Source organism: Gymnoscopelus braueri (genome assembly GCF_963280865.1).
Source record: "Gymnoscopelus braueri genome assembly, chromosome: 6".
NCBI lineage: Eukaryota > Metazoa > Chordata > Actinopteri > Myctophiformes > Myctophidae > Gymnoscopelus > Gymnoscopelus braueri.
The window spans coordinates 33,498,453-33,517,095 of record NC_137607.1 but is presented as its reverse complement, the minus strand read 5'-3'; the positions used below and the strand labels follow the sequence as shown (position 1 = coordinate 33,517,095).

Genomic DNA, 18,643 nt, shown 5'->3' with positions numbered 1-18,643 from the left:
TGACACTGGCACTCAGCGGTGTCTGCTGTTAAGCCTAATTCACATGCTGAAAATAGCCGATCTACAGGCTCATAACGTGTTGCATTGTTTTTGAATTGATTGAATATTTTATTAGGCAAACATGTAATACAGCACAAGTACAGTTAAAACACTTTGTCTAAAAGGTCCGTCCAAAAAAGTCCTTGCGGTCTTGTTTCCATTGTGACACGTTGTGAGCTTGAGCTTGCAGATCTGCTTTTTAGTATGAGAATTAAGCTACTGTAATACTGATACCAGGATAGCTCCCCTCTACTTCCATTGACACTGGATAACTCAGATGAAGTTAGACATTTTGAAGTTGTGCAACAGCGTAGCGCTGTAAATGTGTGTGTAGGCTTGTTGGTTTGTAGAAAATGGTGCATACCGTTGAGGCTCCGAGGACAGTAGTCTATGGGGAACAGGTCTAAGGTGATAATTAAACTGACTGGGGTTTCTCTGGAATACACAAAGACTCTCTAAACTCTCCCCTATAGTGTAATTTAGGAAGAAATGCACTGGCAAGGAATCTTCATTTGAAAAGAAAACTGAATTGTAAGATTTTTTATTTTTTTTACAGATGGATAGAGAGTTAATTATGATCCTGAATGCACAAACAAGTCAAGTGTCTCGCCACACTATTGTAACTGCTTGTGCTGAAGCGTCTTGAGCAATGAAATATGACAAAGGAACAAGAGTGTATAATTTGGGTGACCCTCGTTGACGCTGTGTGTGTGAGCGTGGTAGGAACTGGGAGGGGGTGCCATAAATCTTTTTGAATAGGTGTTTATGAAGGGGTGGGATTGAGTCTAAAATTGTCAAATAGCATTTGTAATTACTTCTGAATTGCATCCAGACCTGTAAAAGGTTTAGTATGTGGTATTAATAGGGATCATTCTGGAAGTCCTCCATTCCCAGACAATTTTCAATTTCTCAAATCACATTTTATTAAGTGATTGGTATGAATTGAAAACAAATGTGTATGAAATCCTTGTGAATATCTTCGGCTTCGTTCATGAACTCAGTAACCTGTCGACAGCAACAGACAGGGACAGACTAGAAACTAAGTCTTAGATTCTTGTTAAGTGATTACAACATTATTGCAGTCTTTCCTGTTTTGGAATGTGCCTCGCATAGGATTCTCAGGAACACGGTGCCAGCAAAGGGAAACCCTCCACATTTGTGTAAGTTCCAATGATTAGGCTTGTGTATAAATGCCTTTCAATTACATCTGCAATCTCCTGTTACAGTACGTTTTCTAATTCTGAATCGTTGCCCTCCACACTCTCCTCTATCATCAGGGCCTTGAGCTCTCCAGTGTTGTTAGCGATGCTGTCGCGCTGGCATCATACTAATGGTACCATCAAAACATGCAAAGTCCATATGTCCTCTAACTAAGAAAGATTAGAGTGCATCTAAAAAATAAAAAACACTTAAACTCTATAATACTTCAACTGACCGGGGTCCCCCAGAGGTCTACTCTGTGCTTGGTCCCCTCCTTTCTTCCCTCTACACCAAAATGTCTTTACACTCACAACATGTTTTCAACTAATGTTTGCCTATTACGACATGCCCAAAATACGGACTCTAGGTTTCATGTGGTTAATTTGTATTAGATGAGCTGACCAGTAGCAGAGTTGCCATAGGTAGGAAATTAAACTATCTTGAGGGACAACCCAGATTCAAACTGGAGTGGATGAACAACCCTTTAGCCTAGAACACTGAAAAATAGAAGATATACGGGTAAGTCATACTGTACCCCTTACGGGTCAATTTTTACACTCTCAAAGTTAAATTAACACTCAGGATTTGACTGTGCAGAAGGCATTATCCCTACAGTAAGGAATAGGATGTGGTAAGAGGATTTCTGTTTTTCTCACAGTGTGAGCCATATGCTTTACCGTAGTTGCACCTTTCCAGTTTCACTGGCCAGAAATTTTTAAGTCTTTAAGTCAATGAAACCCCATCTCCAGAAAAGCCCTTTCAATTAAGGGTCCCTTGCGAGCAGTTTATCACAAACATCAAGTGAAACTTGTGGTACAAAAACACACTGGATTAACGTAATCAGGTGTCCTTAATATACTCTCCCAAAAATATATGATGTAGACATTGAGTGAGACAATTTGCATCAGCAATAGTGAGTCTGCGATTCCAGGACCTTTTCACGTGCCAGGTATTGAGCTTTTATTTGACAGTAGAACACAGCTTATCCTCTAGTTTCACAATGAGCACCACATCTATCCCCTTTTTCAAAGTTGTATTGGGTTTTGGCTTGGTCACGTAATCCCTTCCCTCACTGGCAGAGCCACATAGCATCAACGCATCAATAACGCCGTCTTTACACAACACTCAGGACTCTGCTCAAGAATCCCCTTAGCGCAAGCAAAGGATAAAAACACTTGAATGAATGAGTGTAAATCTAAGCTTGTAACAATTTCATCTGAGCCTTTTTTTTATATACTTGAGCTGCAATTTAAGGAATTGCAGCAGACAGAGATTTTTTGCATTGCAATTGTTGTCCCACTCATCCAAAAGCTTCAATTCGGCACTTGTCTTTCTCGGGAACCACAGGCCCTATGGGCTGGCAACCGCAACGCGTTTCCCTCACACTCTCCGCATTCCTCAGCCCTGGACTGCAGGACCGCAGATACATAACAATGAGGAGCTTTAGGCCCATAACTTTATCATGTCACACAAAGCCAAGGTTTCCTCATAGCCTGCTTAACACACACAATACCACTGGCTGAGCTGGCAATAAGGCCCCCAGCCCCGCTGGGAGACTGTTGCTTACCTCTAACACCATCAGCAAAAGAGTTTTGCTTATAAGGTTCATCAAAATTTAATAAGGTGCATTTCTCTTGCATATAAAACAGTCCGTCTAGCACAAGTTGATTCTCACAAATATGTCAGTAGAATCACAATACTGAGCTTTACTTTTTCTCTGAAAAGGAGATAATGGAATGATTTAGTGACGCCGAACAGTGAATCACAGGGAGAGATTTCCCTCCACAACAGGGCCTTTAGTGCAGGGATTTCTAACAGATAGCTTGAATAAATGTATTTCTACATGGATGGGTGTTTATTTATGTTTAAAAGCTCCTAAAGGGCCTCTACAGTACACTCAGCAAGGATTAAAGTACCGGTAGGCAATCATGTAAATCCAGAAATTAGACCCATTTGTAAATCAATGGTTCATCCTTGGATGACTTCATTTAGAATCTATCAAACCCCTCTGCGGAACTTGTAAAGAAAAACAAAAAGCTCACATCTTGCCGAGTGGAAAGCATCTGCATCAGATGGGCTGGGTCAAAACGACGAGGCCTCGCAGTCTGGCTGATCGCGCCAGTTGCTGGGACTGTCTTTTTTGGCCATTCAAAAATAGCAGATATACAAGCTCAAAGCGTGGCACAGAGTGCCGTGCTACGAGCTTGTAGATCTGCTATTTTTGAAAAATCGTGAAATCTTTGAATATATATATATGCATTTTTTAAGCGAACATTTGTAACTCAAATCTTTGCTTCTGGGGATTCTACAAATGTCTTCTAAATCCTAACCATCTCATAATCCGAAAAAAATAAAATAAAATGCAGATCTACAAGCTCATAGCGCGGCACTCGGTGCCGCGCTATGAGCTTGTATATCTGCTATTTTTGAATAGCCAAAGTATAAAATATGGATAAAGTGGTCACACAGATGCGTTCCCGGTTTGAATGGGTTAATCCATCTCTCTCCTCCACTGCTCCCTCCACAACACACTGACCCTCGGCGACACCCCGAAGAGGATTAATTGAAAAGCAAAGTTCAACGGCGAGTTGTTGTTTTGTTATGGTTGTATTCTTAATTGACTAGTGGCTATAGCTGTTTATCAATTGCAGAGGCTTAAAAAAATAAAACAGACGAGCAGCCATCCATCCATAAATCCACAGCAATGGGAGACGGCTAATCGCTCTCTTTTTTTAAATCTAATGTTCTGATCACAAGCGTGTCTTATATGTACTTGTCTTACTTGTAATGTACGTTATTTGCCTTTCGAGGCACAATCAGGGTGATCGCGGCTGAACATTTGCAACGGTCTTGAGCTGTGGTTGGACGATGGTTGCCTGAAACAGCCCACTACACTGAACATAGTGGTGACCATCAGATACATTTGTTTTGTACTAAATGGTCAGTGACTCAAAACATTGAATCTGTGCAGCATTATATTTCCCCCTATTCAGATGGCAGAGTGCACTGAGCTGTAATTCACAGTGAAATAATGGATTCATGCCCACTGTGACTATGCAATGCATTCCCATTACTAAGAATGCCCCTGCACCACAAATCAAGTTATACACAATTTATATACTACTGTGTGTGTGTGTGTGTGTGTGTGTGTGTGTGTGTGTGTGTGTGTGTGTGTGTGTGTGTGTGTGTGTGTGTGTGTGTGTGTGTGGTGTGTGTGTGTGTGTGTGTGTATACTGTGTGTACACACACACACACACACACACACACACAATATATACTGTATATAAGTCTGAAATAAATTGGCTTTCTCACAGTAGAGTTCACATTTATGCCGTTTTCAGGTGTAGGCGGCAGACAAAGTACAAGACCACTGCTAGACAACGTATGTTTAGCGCTGTGAAATTTATTTAAATAGAGGAGGAACATAAATATGCATGTCTATCGCGTTCATTTAGCAAGAAACAGATTTCCCCCACACCGTTTTGAATCTAATGAGGTGTCAGTCTCGGGGCATACAGCCACGCTCTGTCTTTGATAGCGTAGCACAGTCTCTATCTGTCACTGATCTCCTCCCCTGGGCATGTCTGTTTGTGATAGCATCTTTGGAATACGTACCGCATGCAAAGTATTAATTACAGATGCTGGGGCTTGCAGGCTGCTTCTGACCATTTGGGCATGCCTGAATCAACTGCCAACTAGCCTCGCTGGTCCTTATCTAGTGGCTGAGAGGGTCTTTTCACTTCAACACAGCTGACAACTGAAAATACCGTCGCTGTCGGGAAGAAACCTTGTATCTCCATGTTTACATTTTTTCGTATACGAATGCCCTGCTTCGTCATACTGCAGTGTCACACAAAAGTTAAAATCGATCTACAAGCTCACGGCGTGTGGCGAATTGACACATTGTGAGCTTGTAGATCTGCTATTTGGGGATTTTCTTTAAGTGACAGTGAAAGTGGTTACGTGTGTCTGTGGGTTTGAACGAATGAAAAGTGTTAAACAAGAGCTTGTGTGCCTAAATAAAAACAAAATTGGAACACAGCTTATTTTTTCCATCTTTTGAAAAGTAACCGTTTTGGACATACAAGGTTTCCACCCGAGAGCGACTACATACTGTGTGGTGTTTGTCGATGTATACATGTCTACTGTTAACCACTTAACCCTAGTGTTCCCCCTAATCTGGGCATGTCATAGGCGAACATTCAGCGAAAATAGCAGATCTACAAGCTCACAATACCTTTTTTCCCTATTGTAGTCTAGGATATTTGCATATAATGGCATGCCCAAAGTAGGGACGCCTGTGACGTTGCGATGTTTAAAGTGGTTAAAGAAAGCAACAACAAAAAAGGAAAGAAAAGGAAAATATTCATATTTATGTACATTAGTAACATGAATGAGCTTGTTTCATCCCCAGATAATGTGATGTTAATGATGTGCACAATCACATGGCAACAGATGCCACAACAGAAGCACAGGTCTTTGTTAAAACCATGTTTCTGAATGTAAAACATGTCAGGTAAGCACCGCTGAATGATGAGCTAATCATATCTGCTCCTGCTATAAGCTGTGAGTGGTTACAATTAGGTTCAGATTAAATACAATGACAGAGTGCCTCAGTGTTTCTGGAAGGGAGCGTGTTCAATAGTCAAATACATTAAAACAACACCTATTCAATACCATACTTTACACAAATACACATGTATTCCTAAATGCCACAAACAAAATTTGTTGTATGTGGCCATAATGGGCATGGTCATAATAGAATAGGAAAATTAATAATTCTGCATAAACAGCCGATCTACAAGCTCACAACGTGTCACAAGTTAACGCAATGCCTTGTGAGCTTGTAGATAGTCTATTTTCAGCAAAAAAGGGAAAAAAGGAGGGAACCAAGAAGGCCCATGTGGGACCCCAGTCAATGACGTCGTATATATGGTTTAAGTTGAACAGAAAATAGAGAAGTGGGCTTTTGCCCACAAAAGTCCAAATCCCCAGAGATCTGGGGTAAAATGCGTTCCACGCGTTTGTTGAGGTGCCCTTGGGCAAAACACTTCACCCTCCAACTGTACCAGGGGAGTTCCTCAGTGGCTAACAGTAAGAGTCAGAGACTATGGTTTTACAGAGCAGCTCCCAAGTGTGAATAATGTGTGTGAGAAAAGAGCCTGCAGCCTCAGCAAATGATCCCTGGTTGAATAAAGGTTAAAGAATTAATGGGTGAACAAGGGAATTCAAACGCATGTCTACAATTAGCCTTATATAATATTTTCCACCGCCGCTGCATATTTTAAGTGCATCAACATTTTAAACAATAAGAGTAAATGTTTTGGGGATGGACATTTGAGGCAACATGCAGATTTAGACTCCGGCCCGGACCACTGGCCTAGCGGTCCAGGCATCCAGCCTGTAACGTAGCCTGACAGTGCATCGCGGGTTCGAGTACCGTTCCCGACGATCTTTACTGCATGTCTCTCCCCGTTTCCAATCAGAACCCCCCGCCCCCCAAAAAAAAGAAAAAATACTTTGACTCTAAATTTCTGAATTTTCATATCGAGCATAGCATGCACGGCAAAGAAACTACCTAATTAAATTGATTTAATGGCTGCATGTTGGCAACCACCATAATGCCTGATTAATAATACATTTTGTTGTCAGTAAATAAATCCTTGTCTGAAGCCTATCTGAGAGCTTATCTGAGAGATTGTGACAAGGTGCTCTGAGAGATGATAAGAATACAATGTCGTACTTAGATAAATAGAGAAAAGGAAAATCTTGGGCAGTACCACATGAAGTACAGTAAGCAAAATACGTATCGGCCCTGAATATCCTAGAATAGGATTCTACCTGGCTTTATCCTTCAGTCCTGGCATCCGTTCTAACCCTAAAAGCGTGCATGCTGTTAAGATTATAGAGTGGGTAAAGCTCCATCAAGGATACTGGGAGGTGTATGGAGGTGTGTGGATCAGAGAAAGCATTTACTGCCTATTCCTTCTGTGAGATATCCTTCTAACAGAGGTACCATATCTAGATCACATATATATGTAGGTATTAGCTTGGGGTTTTAAATGAATGACTCTTAAATGAATGAGGGAGAGTAAGCACCGAGAGATTATGAAATTTCCTAAAAAGGAGGCCATACTGTAGCATAATTCCTCTGATGCATTCCCCCGAGAGTCCAGAGAAAACTAGTGCATGTGTCCATTCACATTAAGCCCCTATTTTAAAAAATTGAAAATAAAAATAGAACTTAGTCAATAGACACCCCTTGGCAACAGCTCTTAGTCGCAACCAAGAAAGAGTTAAGCATTTCTAAATTCCACAGTGAAGCAAAGCTGTTCTTCAAATTCAGCTGGCAGGCAGCCTCGCTAGTCATTCTTCGACTTGATGTGTGTGCTTCAAGAATCTGGCCCAAACAGGCCAACTGTGAGCCAGGATTCCATGCAAAACTGAGAGCAAAACACGAGCCCTGCTTAGCAAGCGAAGTTTACAGTGCCACTGTGTCCCCGTGTTGCAGGCCGGCTTCCGACAGGCCACTTAATTTCTGGAGTCCTTGGACACGTTGGACTTGTATATAAATATACCCAGTAAGTGTTTGGTGTGTAATTAAGGTGACAGGACCTGGTCCTATAATCAGAGTGTTAAAGTGAGGAATGATTTATTGCGATCCAACTACCCTTGCTGCGGCACTATCTGGCTCTTTCAAGGTTTCTGAGTGGCAAAGAGTATTCCAGAACATGCGGACTGGCATAAGAACACGCGAGCTGGCATGAGAACATGCAGACTGGCATGGTTACAAACAAACGGTGAAAACACTTCTGCCCCCAGCACAAGGTAACCGAATCGTGCACAGTAAAATACAATTCCAAAAGGATCCATTTGGTTCCATTTGTACCCTCTCAGAGTTTAAATGAACACTGAGGATTTTACTGTGCGACTCCCAAAACAAAGGTAAGTAGACGATGATTTCTCTGTGGTCGTGTGTGTGTGTGTGTGTGTGTGTGATTGCATAACGCTTGTGCATTTAGCGTTTCCAGAGTGAAACGAACACGTGGCCATGTGACATGGTGCGTGGATATTTGTGTGGGGCTCTATGCACAAAAGTTGTTTCTATAGAGGGAGAGGAGCATTGGGATATCTCCTCTCTCACCTCAGACCTGCCAGACTTTCTCCACCGGTACCTAATCCAGCGTGGTGCTGAAAACCACAAGATGTGCCTTAAAAGCCCCGGCTTTACTGAATGAACCGTGGAATGAATGAACCTGGCTGGCTGAACATATAACAGAGGAGCACTCTTATGAATTATGTCTGGGGGAGAAGAAAAAAAAGCCTTGAAACATCCAGCACTTAATGGTGAATGGTAGACTTTACGAGGGCCAGAGAGAGAGCAAGGTCAAATTGAGTCAGCGCAAAATGTGCTACCCTTGTGTTATAAACATGATTCACCTCATACATCGTCGTCAAAAAGGTTCAATAACTTGGGTAATGCATTATAATTACACATCTGAAAACAAACAATTATTTTAAGAGATTACAGCGTTGCATTTTGAAGTGTCCAACACTGTGCCGCCAGGTAACGCATACAATTCTGAGATAAAACTGCCTTGCAAATAATTAAAGAAAAACGACTCACCTCCTCAACAAATATAACAAAGCTATTTCAGTACGTGACAAGTTTGCAATCAGTCATGACCCTGACACCTACTCTCACTGAATAAAAAACAAGCCCAGAGTTTCCATGGTAATCATGGCCATCAGATAAAAGGCACCAGCCAAACAATAACCCCTTCTAAAAGTGACAAGAACATAGACTGCACTGCTTAACAGATGCTGGCTGCTATAGTGCATCGAAAACTAAAAAGGCAAGATTGGCAAGCATTAATGTTGCAAAATGAGTCTTGACAAGGTTATGTCTGAGTCATAGGTATGCCGGCCCACTTGCCGGCCCTACCATTATTAGCCAATTTTAATATATAGGATAAAGTAAGTTGTGTGTCTACAACGGGCGCACAGGCAGTCGGAGTCTGCCTATTTGTGGGCGAGCGAGAGAGAGAGCAATAGGGAGAGGTGGAGGGAGAGAGAGTGAGAGTTGGAGGGAGAGGGGAAGGGAGAGAAGGAAGAATGAGGGAGAGCCTATTTCACCAACGTATCAACTCGGCCAATGCTGGGCACCTAAACCTGAACACTCTGATCCATGAGTCACGAAGCGACACGTTGTCAGCGAAATAACCCCGTCAACGCCGGGCAAGCTGATAATGCGTTGCTTCACACTGCGCTTTCTGCTTATCAATAAAGACACTATTAGTATTGCCTTGCATAACGAGGAACGTCATTAATGCCAGCTGACAGAGATGTGAGTGAAATATCTGCACACGCGTCCCAGTGTGACTGCAGCAGAGCTCTGCAGGGCTGCTTAGTGCTTACCAGTGGAACGGAGCTCAACCACAACGGCAAACTAGGCCCGTGGCCTAAAAAACAAACACTTCTGGGCATCTGTCAGAACGTAAAACATGCTCAGAATGGGTAGGGGTGTGGGGTGTGGGGGGGAGTGTAGTGTCTGTCTGATATAATACATAATAAGAGCAGGGACAGTTTGGGCATAAAAAAACTAGATGATTTTTTTGTTCCTGTTCAATCTCAGAGTGCTGAAGTGAGCTTATTGTTACTAGAAGAAGGACAGTGTGTTGATGAATGACATAGTAGGGAACTGAAGCTTCCTAGACCACCTGTTCAACGTTTTATATACAGCAAATAAGAGCCCAGGTGCCCATATGAGCACCTCACCATCTGCCTGCGGAAAATAAGAAATCTCTCTTTTCAACAGCATTGTGTGCCTTGGTAAACAGAAGCATTAACACCCTACAGTTGGCTTATTTTAACAACTCCAACTACAGGTATTATTCTTCTCCACTGTATCAATCTAATCGCTGTTTACTTGGGGGTATGCATATTATGCTTGGATCTAAACAGGATTACAGACGTTTTTAAAGAGACCCAAAAGAACCATCCCAACAAAGATAAAGAGCAACTGAAGTTCAGGTATATCTAATGGTATACCATACAAAAACACAGACCTAGAAAAGCCAGCATGACATAAACTGCCCTGAACGAACTCTATAATCAATTAGACCAAGTAGCAGTTAGAGTTCCGCTATCAGAACATGTGGAACAACAACATTTTTGGTGTGGATCCGCAGTGAGATCCCTCTGCATCGTTTCAGAAGTGACACAAACAAGCACAGAGGCTGTGGATGCAATTATAGAAAAACAATGTCCACACTTACATACTTAATTAGATCAAATGAGCAGCAGCAATACTTTGTCTGCAAGCATGCATTTGTAACGCTTTATTTCGTTATGTTTTGATTTAACCGTCTCAACCGTCTTTAACCTTCTCTGTCCAACTAGGCATGTCACTTTGACGTTCTTATGAAACCTGAAGAACCCGTCTCCTCCTGTGTAACTTGATTTGGTTGGTGCTCCATGGCTTGCTCAAGTGTTCAGACACGTTGGAATCACTTCCCTTTCATTACTCTCAGTATTATGATAAATCTAATATTCCCACCGAACTTTGAAGCTATTAGTGTCCTGTCAGTGCAAGGTCATAGTCTTCAGATTAAGTCTATTTTAACATCCTTTATGTGGACAAATTAGACAAAGTTTCCTTTGGTTCAAGGGGAGTTGGGTTTTGCAATATTACATAACTAAACATGTCATGTCTCGCTTTCTTGATATCCATGGCTAATTGAGCAAATTGAAGATGGCATCATGGGACAACTTGTGTTACAAAGGCACCCTCTTATTCTGTGACTTCTTTATGAATGGAAATTGCCATTTCTCTAGATCTGTGCATTCAAAGTGGGGGCCGCTAGGGGGCGCTATCAGGGCTAATTGGAAAGGAGAGGAAAATGAAAAAATTATATAAAACAATTATTTAGCATGTCATTACAGTCACACATTTTTTTAAATAGCAAATATAGACAATATCTACATTAAACTCGTGACACATTGGGAGCTTGTAGATATGCTATGGTCTCTATTTCTCTTTTTCCTTAAGTCATTTCACAATAGGGGGGCTGCAGCCAGAGGCTATGGCTATTTGAGGGTCCTTGACATGGAAAACTTTGGGAACTACTGCTATAGACCATGTCTATAAGGACATGATGAAATCAATCAAAACAGCAACACCAAACTCTTCCATCCATGATACAGTTGCCAGGAATCTATTTTTAAACATTACGATCTGTTGACCCCAACGCTGCCATCTTTCTTTACGCTCATGTCTGGGTGAGAAAAAGAATTGGCACATTTCTCAGAATCTGAGAGTTGCACATATTTTCACTGACAGGAGCAGTTACTGTTCTACCATACCGCATTCCATTCTGGACACACCACTGTTACATAATAATGAATGACAAACATATAGTAAATCAAATACTCCAGGAACGATGAGAACAGGAACTGGAACTTACCCAAATGTTCAGCACTGAGAGAAGTCAGGCACTGCGGGGTCCAACTCCTGAAGAGAAAAGAGCAAAGGGGGTTTTACAGTACTGTATATCTGTGAAATGACTGCACTTAACCACATTAAACCCAATATAATTTTTTTTAAAGATATTTTGGGGACTTTCTGCTTTTATTTCGATAGTACAGTGGCGACTGACAGGAAAAAGAGCCTATATGTCAGAGCCTATGTGGTACACGTCTTAACCACTCGGCCATCGGCGCCCAAACCCTATATACACTTTGTTGACTGGGGTTCCAGGGGTCTGTACTTGTCCGCCTCCTTTGTTTTCCCTCTACAGCAAATCTCTTCGCTGAAAATAACTACCTACAAGCTCGTAATGAGTCGCAATGCGACATGTTTGTAGCTTGTAGATGAGCTATTTTCACTGAATGTTCACCTATTATGACATGCCAGAATAGGAATGCTAGCATTCACTTGGTTAATGATGTTTGTTACAAAAATGGCTTACTGCCACATCTTCACATTGGAGTTTTTAAATGAATGTATAACTAGACCGGCCCTACAAGGGCGTAACAAAGATGCAAGTCGGGAATACATGTCCACCCACAATACTCATTTAATGTATCAGAGAAAATAATAACACCTGGTCCGATTAAATTGCCACTCGGGTCATATGGGACACACACGCAGAGTTTGGGCGGCACCAGTTATGATTGACACACAAACACACGTCGCATACGATTATTATTTTGATCAGCTTCTATGTTTGTTTTAATATTTCTCCCAATGTATTCCTTGTCAATCCCCACCCTGTCACTGCTAACCTCTTCTGCTGGTCTGGGGAGTGTGTAGACAACCACCTCTCCTCCGATACACATGAAGGTATAGATACTTCATCCCTGCACCAACCGGACGCACTTTGGAGTTTTTTTTTATCATATTAAAACCCATCTCTGTGCTACTTAAATAAAGTTTTTATTCAAATAAAAGGCACCAACTTTTGACTTGAGGGGGATAAATAAAGAAAAAATATATAATTGTGACGGAAATGTCTATTTCAGGTTGTGTATGTCCTACATTCTGTTTAGATACAGGTATGGGTGGGGGGTGGACTGATATTTTTGTCTCCAGGGCCCAGAGATGTGTACTCTCCTTGTTGAGGAATGCTTTTGTTCTGATAAATTGACGCCGTCAGTTTCCCATGTTGCCAGTGTGACATATACTACAGGGAACAGTAGTGGGAATACTGGTGCTGCATGCAACTTGAATCAGTCAAAGTGACAGTTGCTGTTTCGTGTTTTTTATTGTTGTTGTTTTTTCTTCCTTAGGTGGGGCGTTCTATCCTCATGGATCTGAACTTCCGAGTCTAGAAAGTAGGAAGAAATAGGAATTATGACACTTACACTCCCCTTCTCACGGACAAAAGTTGTTTGCACTCACAATTACTGATGAGTACAAATACGTGCCCTTCACACTTTATTTTGTTAATTCTCAACTTCAAATTTTCATAACTTCATAACTCAATGCATTATAATAACCACTTAATTCTATATACTTAGCTTACCCTCTACAGTCTACACCATATCTCTTCACTAAAATACCCCATCTACAAACTCACAAAGCGTTGCTTCGCATTGTAAGCGTGTAGATCTGCCATTTTATGCAAATTTACAATTTCACAAATCATATATGATGAGTGATGAAATGTCAAAACTGCCAAATAAATTATCATTTTTACACTGTACTGTGCATACAACAGGCTATAAATAGGAAATAGGACCAGGCTACTACATTGCTGTTTATATGCAATACACGTCTTGCAAAATAACTTCTAGCATAGTACAGAGTTTCAGAGCCACTGCATGGGCCACACTTGAATCCATCCATGACACCTTTCCTCAAAATGATTATTTTCCAAGTAAAATATCAAAGAAAGTAAGCAGGTTTTATAAAATCTGAGGCAAGCTGGGCTGCTGGTGAAATACAGCTTAAACAAATCTAGCCTGGGGAGGGCAAAAAAGAAAAAGCCTGGGCCAAGTTTGCAAAGCAGTAATATGACTACCCTAATAAATTAAAGAGATTCCAATAAATTACTCATGGCCTCAAGTCATAGCCGGAATCCATAGCTGATGATGTTTTCATTGCAATGACTTCCGCCAGGCCATACTCTCTTATGGCATGTAGGCCTATGTACGCTTTCTGAATTTAAACGTAACAGAATTATCTGGAAATGTTTTTTTCTCTCCACTCTTTCGTGTGACCTAAACAAAGGTGTATCTAATTAATCATCCGTTACAAGCGTCCCAGAATCGACATTTAGATTTCTCTCCAAAGAGATTCGTGTTTTACACAATAACGCAATTTCCAGACCTCTTCTTTTGGCAGTTAAACAAAATGAAGCACTTTCTGTCAAAGACATAGCCATTAAGATAACTTAGAGTCCAACCACTCCACTGAAAGAAGATGAAGAGATAAATACTCAAATTATCTAAGCCATTAAATGTTCAGTTACAGAGACATTTTGCTATCAAACATGAAGTGATCATCCAAGTACAGTAGACCATTAACACAATTCTAAAGACTCAGTCTGTCAAAGAAAAGTAATTTAGGCTCTGAAAAGGTCTTTATGCTTCAGCATATGATGGATGGCTTTCAACAGAGAAACTGGTTCTTAATCCAATTAAAATAAATCCTAAAAACGGGTAAGAGGATCAATAATGTTATATACATGTGCAACCATTGGGAACAACATAAAGAAATTGGTGCCCGTATCAGTTTCATAGCCACTGTTGAGTGTCTGTACATAATATGCATATATTTCATTTAATTCATACATTAGCGATAGATGCATATTTACGCATCTATTGACTGGTATTACATCACATGTTAACTTAGTCAGACCAAGTTCAGATGTCTAGTGTCAGACTTGATGTATTATTATTATCACTATTATTATACATTTATTTTATTACCTCTTTACTCTTACCGTATCTGCTGTTGCTTAATAATATCTCAAATGTATATAGCGCTTTTCTATCCCAAAGACACTTTACAACTTTATTAGGAAAAACACTGAGAAAGGGCTAAGAAAAAGCTAAGACTATGAAATAAAATCAATAAAAACAGTGGAGCAGTGAAACGGGGGGTAGGTTTTGAGAGTGGTTTTGAAGGATTGGAGGGTGGGGGGCCTGGGGGCTTCTCTGACAGTATTGGGGAGTGCATTCCACAGGGCTGGGGTAGCAAAAGAGAAAGCCCCATCACCCCAGGTACGGTACTTGGTCTTGGGGACCTCAAGGAGGTTGGCGTTACCAGATCTGAGGGAACGGGAGGGGCCATGACGTTGGAGGAGGTCGAAGAGGTAGGGGGGAGCCATATTGTTCGGTGCCTTATAGGTGGTGAGTAGTATTTTGAAGTGTATTCTTTGTTTGACTGGAAGCCAATGAAGGTCATGGAGGACTGGTGTAAATATGGTCTCTGGAACGGGTACTGGTGAGCAGACGGGCAGTTGAGTTCTGAACATATTGGAGTTTGAGGACTTTGGAAGTGGTGCTGTGGGGGGATACTGTTGCAAAACGCTTACTACTATTGCTGCTACAACACCTGAATTTCCCCACGGGATCAATAAAGGTTTATATTACTTTATCTTATCTTAAAAACAGGTAGTACACACGCATGCCCGTTAGTTATGTTGAGCTGTGATATTGCACAGTGGATCAATCTGTTATTCTTATGTTGTTCTTAGCTACCCGTGTTGCCTTTTACCGTCTTAAAGGGGGAGATGATTCAAACATTTTTCAAGGTCCATTTTCTCCATGGATGCCACTTCCTAAGTGCTTCTTCGACGGGCCAGGTTGATGGGGTCTTGATGTGCACAGCCCGAAAAAGGTAGACCAGACCCATGAAAAATACATAGCCCTGAAAACACCTTGGCCTTTCTAGTGTATTTATAACCACTCCTTTACAGTGGGAGGGCAAAGTGAAATGCATGTTCAGATTAAAGAAATGCACACGTTACCTTTTTTTAAACCAGGTGCAGTACTAATGGGCTTGAAGGGATCTGCCTTAGGGCAAACGCAAACAAGAACAACTACAAGAGACCCATCTGACATGAACATGACCTGGTTCCATCCATCTCCACCCAAAAGGACACTCAGTAGGAAGACAGAGGAACCTCACTAAGAGGTGAGCAGAACAGCAAGAAATGATGTGGACAAGTAGTCTTCATCCAGGAGTTTTGGATTTATAAATTCTGCATTTAAAAATCCGACCATAGCTCAAGATTAGGGATGCAACAATTAATTGAAGTAATTGATTTAATCAATTATTTAAAAAAAAATATATATATATATATAATAGATTTTCAAAAATAGGGAAAATAGACGATTCACAAGCTCACAACATGTCGCATGCCTGGTAATACAGGGATAATTTAAAAAAAAATCCTACTTAGCCAGAGTCAAACAAACTAATGAAATGCCTTTTTATGTCATTGTCTGCAGTTTGATGGTTTATTCAAGTACTGTAGCTGCTCCTCTCAAAAGTAGGAAAATAAACCTTTAAACTTCTTCATTGATGGATGTCTGCTCTAACATAACTACACACTGTCATTTCCACTCTTTAGAGGAGGTGCTACTCGATAGACACCCAGGAATTGAGATAAACTAGGCTAAGCTCACCATTTAACATACCTTCAAACTGAACACAGACATAAATAGGGCATGTTAGACTCTGAAGTGGGAAATTTGTCAAATTCCCCCAAAACCAAACTATTGCTTTAAGATTTCAGTCAAGAAACCGGAGAGTGGAAAAGTGACTAAAATGCCTCCAAACTAATGAAATAAACATGAAAGACAAACGAAAAGATAGTAGTGAGTGAGGCAAGTGTTGGCAACTGTGGAGGTACACTACTGATTCTGGACTGGCACCTGACAGCAGCAGACAAACTTCTCCATACTCCTTCACCGTTTCCTAGAATGTTTTGAAAGATGTAACTGGGTTAACTCAGCCATGCATAGTGCTTGCTAGTTCTTAAATGATTGATGTGCTATTGACTAGTAGGGTCTTGCAGTGAGGCTTCAATCATTCATAGAAAAATTTGGAGCGACCTTTTTTGTCAGGAAAATATTACGCAGAATACGCACACAGAGAAATGTATTTTTAAATGCACCGTCATTTGCGGGAAGGCACAAGGCTGGCAACCTCACAGGGCTTTGTTCAAACCAACCTCTACACAAGGTAATTTCACAAATTAGGAAAACATCAAGCAGAAGGGAAGTAATTATTGAAATCACCAGGTATAGTGTTGGGTTGGTTCTGAAACAGTGAACCTGTAAATATAACTCAGACACACAAAGATGTAGGTGTCACTGGAACTGCCGTTCACATTATACAATGGTAAAAGTGGTAAAATAATCTGCCTTTGGTTGAAAGTGGTTAAATAAAGGCCAACCGGGTGTTGAAATGCTCACAAGCTAAGACTATGAAATGCTAGGAAGAAACCCCTTTGAAAGTTAAGAACACAGCAGAGATTTGCATCACAGACCTTCAACAGGCCTTGACAACAAACACATCAACAGCTTGTGTTACTAATTGCCATCAAAACAAGACTAGAGCTTTAAGCAAATAAGATCAACAGGCATGTGTGTGTGTGTGTCTTCCGTTTCACTCTGAGAGGTTTACAAAGACCATTTAACTTTCTCACAATTACGAGCAATTATTCCCCTGGATGATTATACATTAGCAGAGCTCCAATTTCCTCATCTCTGATAAACAGGAATGCCTAGCATGTCTGGAATTTAGTGGGAAGATGGCGGCGCTCTCTCGCCTCCTCTCCGGTACACAGAGTAAACCACAATCCAAGTATACAGACACGTTATTTTCTTTTTTATGACACCCATAGCCTGTCCATCATTGTTTGCGTCTCTGGTGCATCATACACAGTAAAGTCCTGAGTGTTTATTTAACCATGAGAGTGTACAAATGTAGATCCATTTGGTTACATTTTATACACTCTCATCAGAAAGGTATTCATCATCACTGAGGATTTTACTGTGAAATAACAATGAAAGAGTGTGGAGGCGATTGACTGTCTTGTTTCCATGCTCTTGTCTTGACCAAAAGTACTGCTCATATTCTAAAAATGGTCAAATAAATGCTTATCAATGTTGTCCTCAGAGGTCCCTTTACGACTACGACAACAGTCGCTCTGGCCCAAAAAGTGCAATCCCTAGGAGGCAAAAGGGACATACGGCCTTGTTTGTTTGTTTGTGTTCCCGCTGACTTGTTGTTACAACAAGCTAAAATTGGGTTCCCAGAGCAAGGGGGTTTAAGAGATTATGGAGCACTTTCATACATTTTTAGCCATCTTATGTGCTGGATCTGTCTAATGGCAGCGAGTGTCAGTGACTCTCATCCTGACCTCTACTTAACACCGGCGCATGCTACAAACCTAAAAAGTCATTGTAAACAAACAGCTCAAACGATGAAGTTACAATGTTTGCACGTGCCTGTATGATTTCCTGACACTACCCTATCTTCTGCAGTACATGATCCACAATGCACGCGAGAGGTCATATAACAATTGGATAATCCACTAATGAGACAAATTCTAGGGTGACCTGTTAAGACTCCATAACCTATAACCTGCTACTTAGCAGTGCTGACAACTAATAAGTGTATTGTATATGTGGGGTGATGAAAGAAGCTTTTCTCCTCTTGACAGAACGCTGCAGTTTCCTATCCACCCCTCCCTCCCTCCCTCCCTCCCCTCTTGCCCTTTTCATAGCACTGGCAATGCTTTAAAGTCTAAATCTTACTGCATTAACATCCATAACATAACTCTAAATCTTTAGTCCACATAATTTGGTTAAGCCGTGGTGTTTATTTCCGTTTGTTTGTTTTCATACCCTGCACGGAATCCAATGTTAATTAATACAAGAGAAT

The 18,643-nt window shown here is 41.0% G+C and overlaps 1 protein-coding gene across 7 annotated transcripts in view; it reads right to left on the bottom strand.

The window, feature by feature from the left end:
• Positions 1–18,643, bottom strand: part of lpp (LIM domain containing preferred translocation partner in lipoma) — a 185,554-nt gene that overhangs the window by 141,305 nt on the left and 25,606 nt on the right. For 4 of the 7 annotated variants that reach the window (XM_080431290.1, XM_080431296.1, XM_080431292.1 and 1 more), the window contains one exon: positions 11,706–11,752. The exons of the other annotated variants lie outside the window; for them this stretch is intronic. The gene's annotated coding sequence lies outside the window, so the exon portion shown is untranslated. The remainder of the gene's footprint in view (positions 1–11,705; positions 11,753–18,643) is intronic. 7 annotated transcript variants of the gene reach the window in all.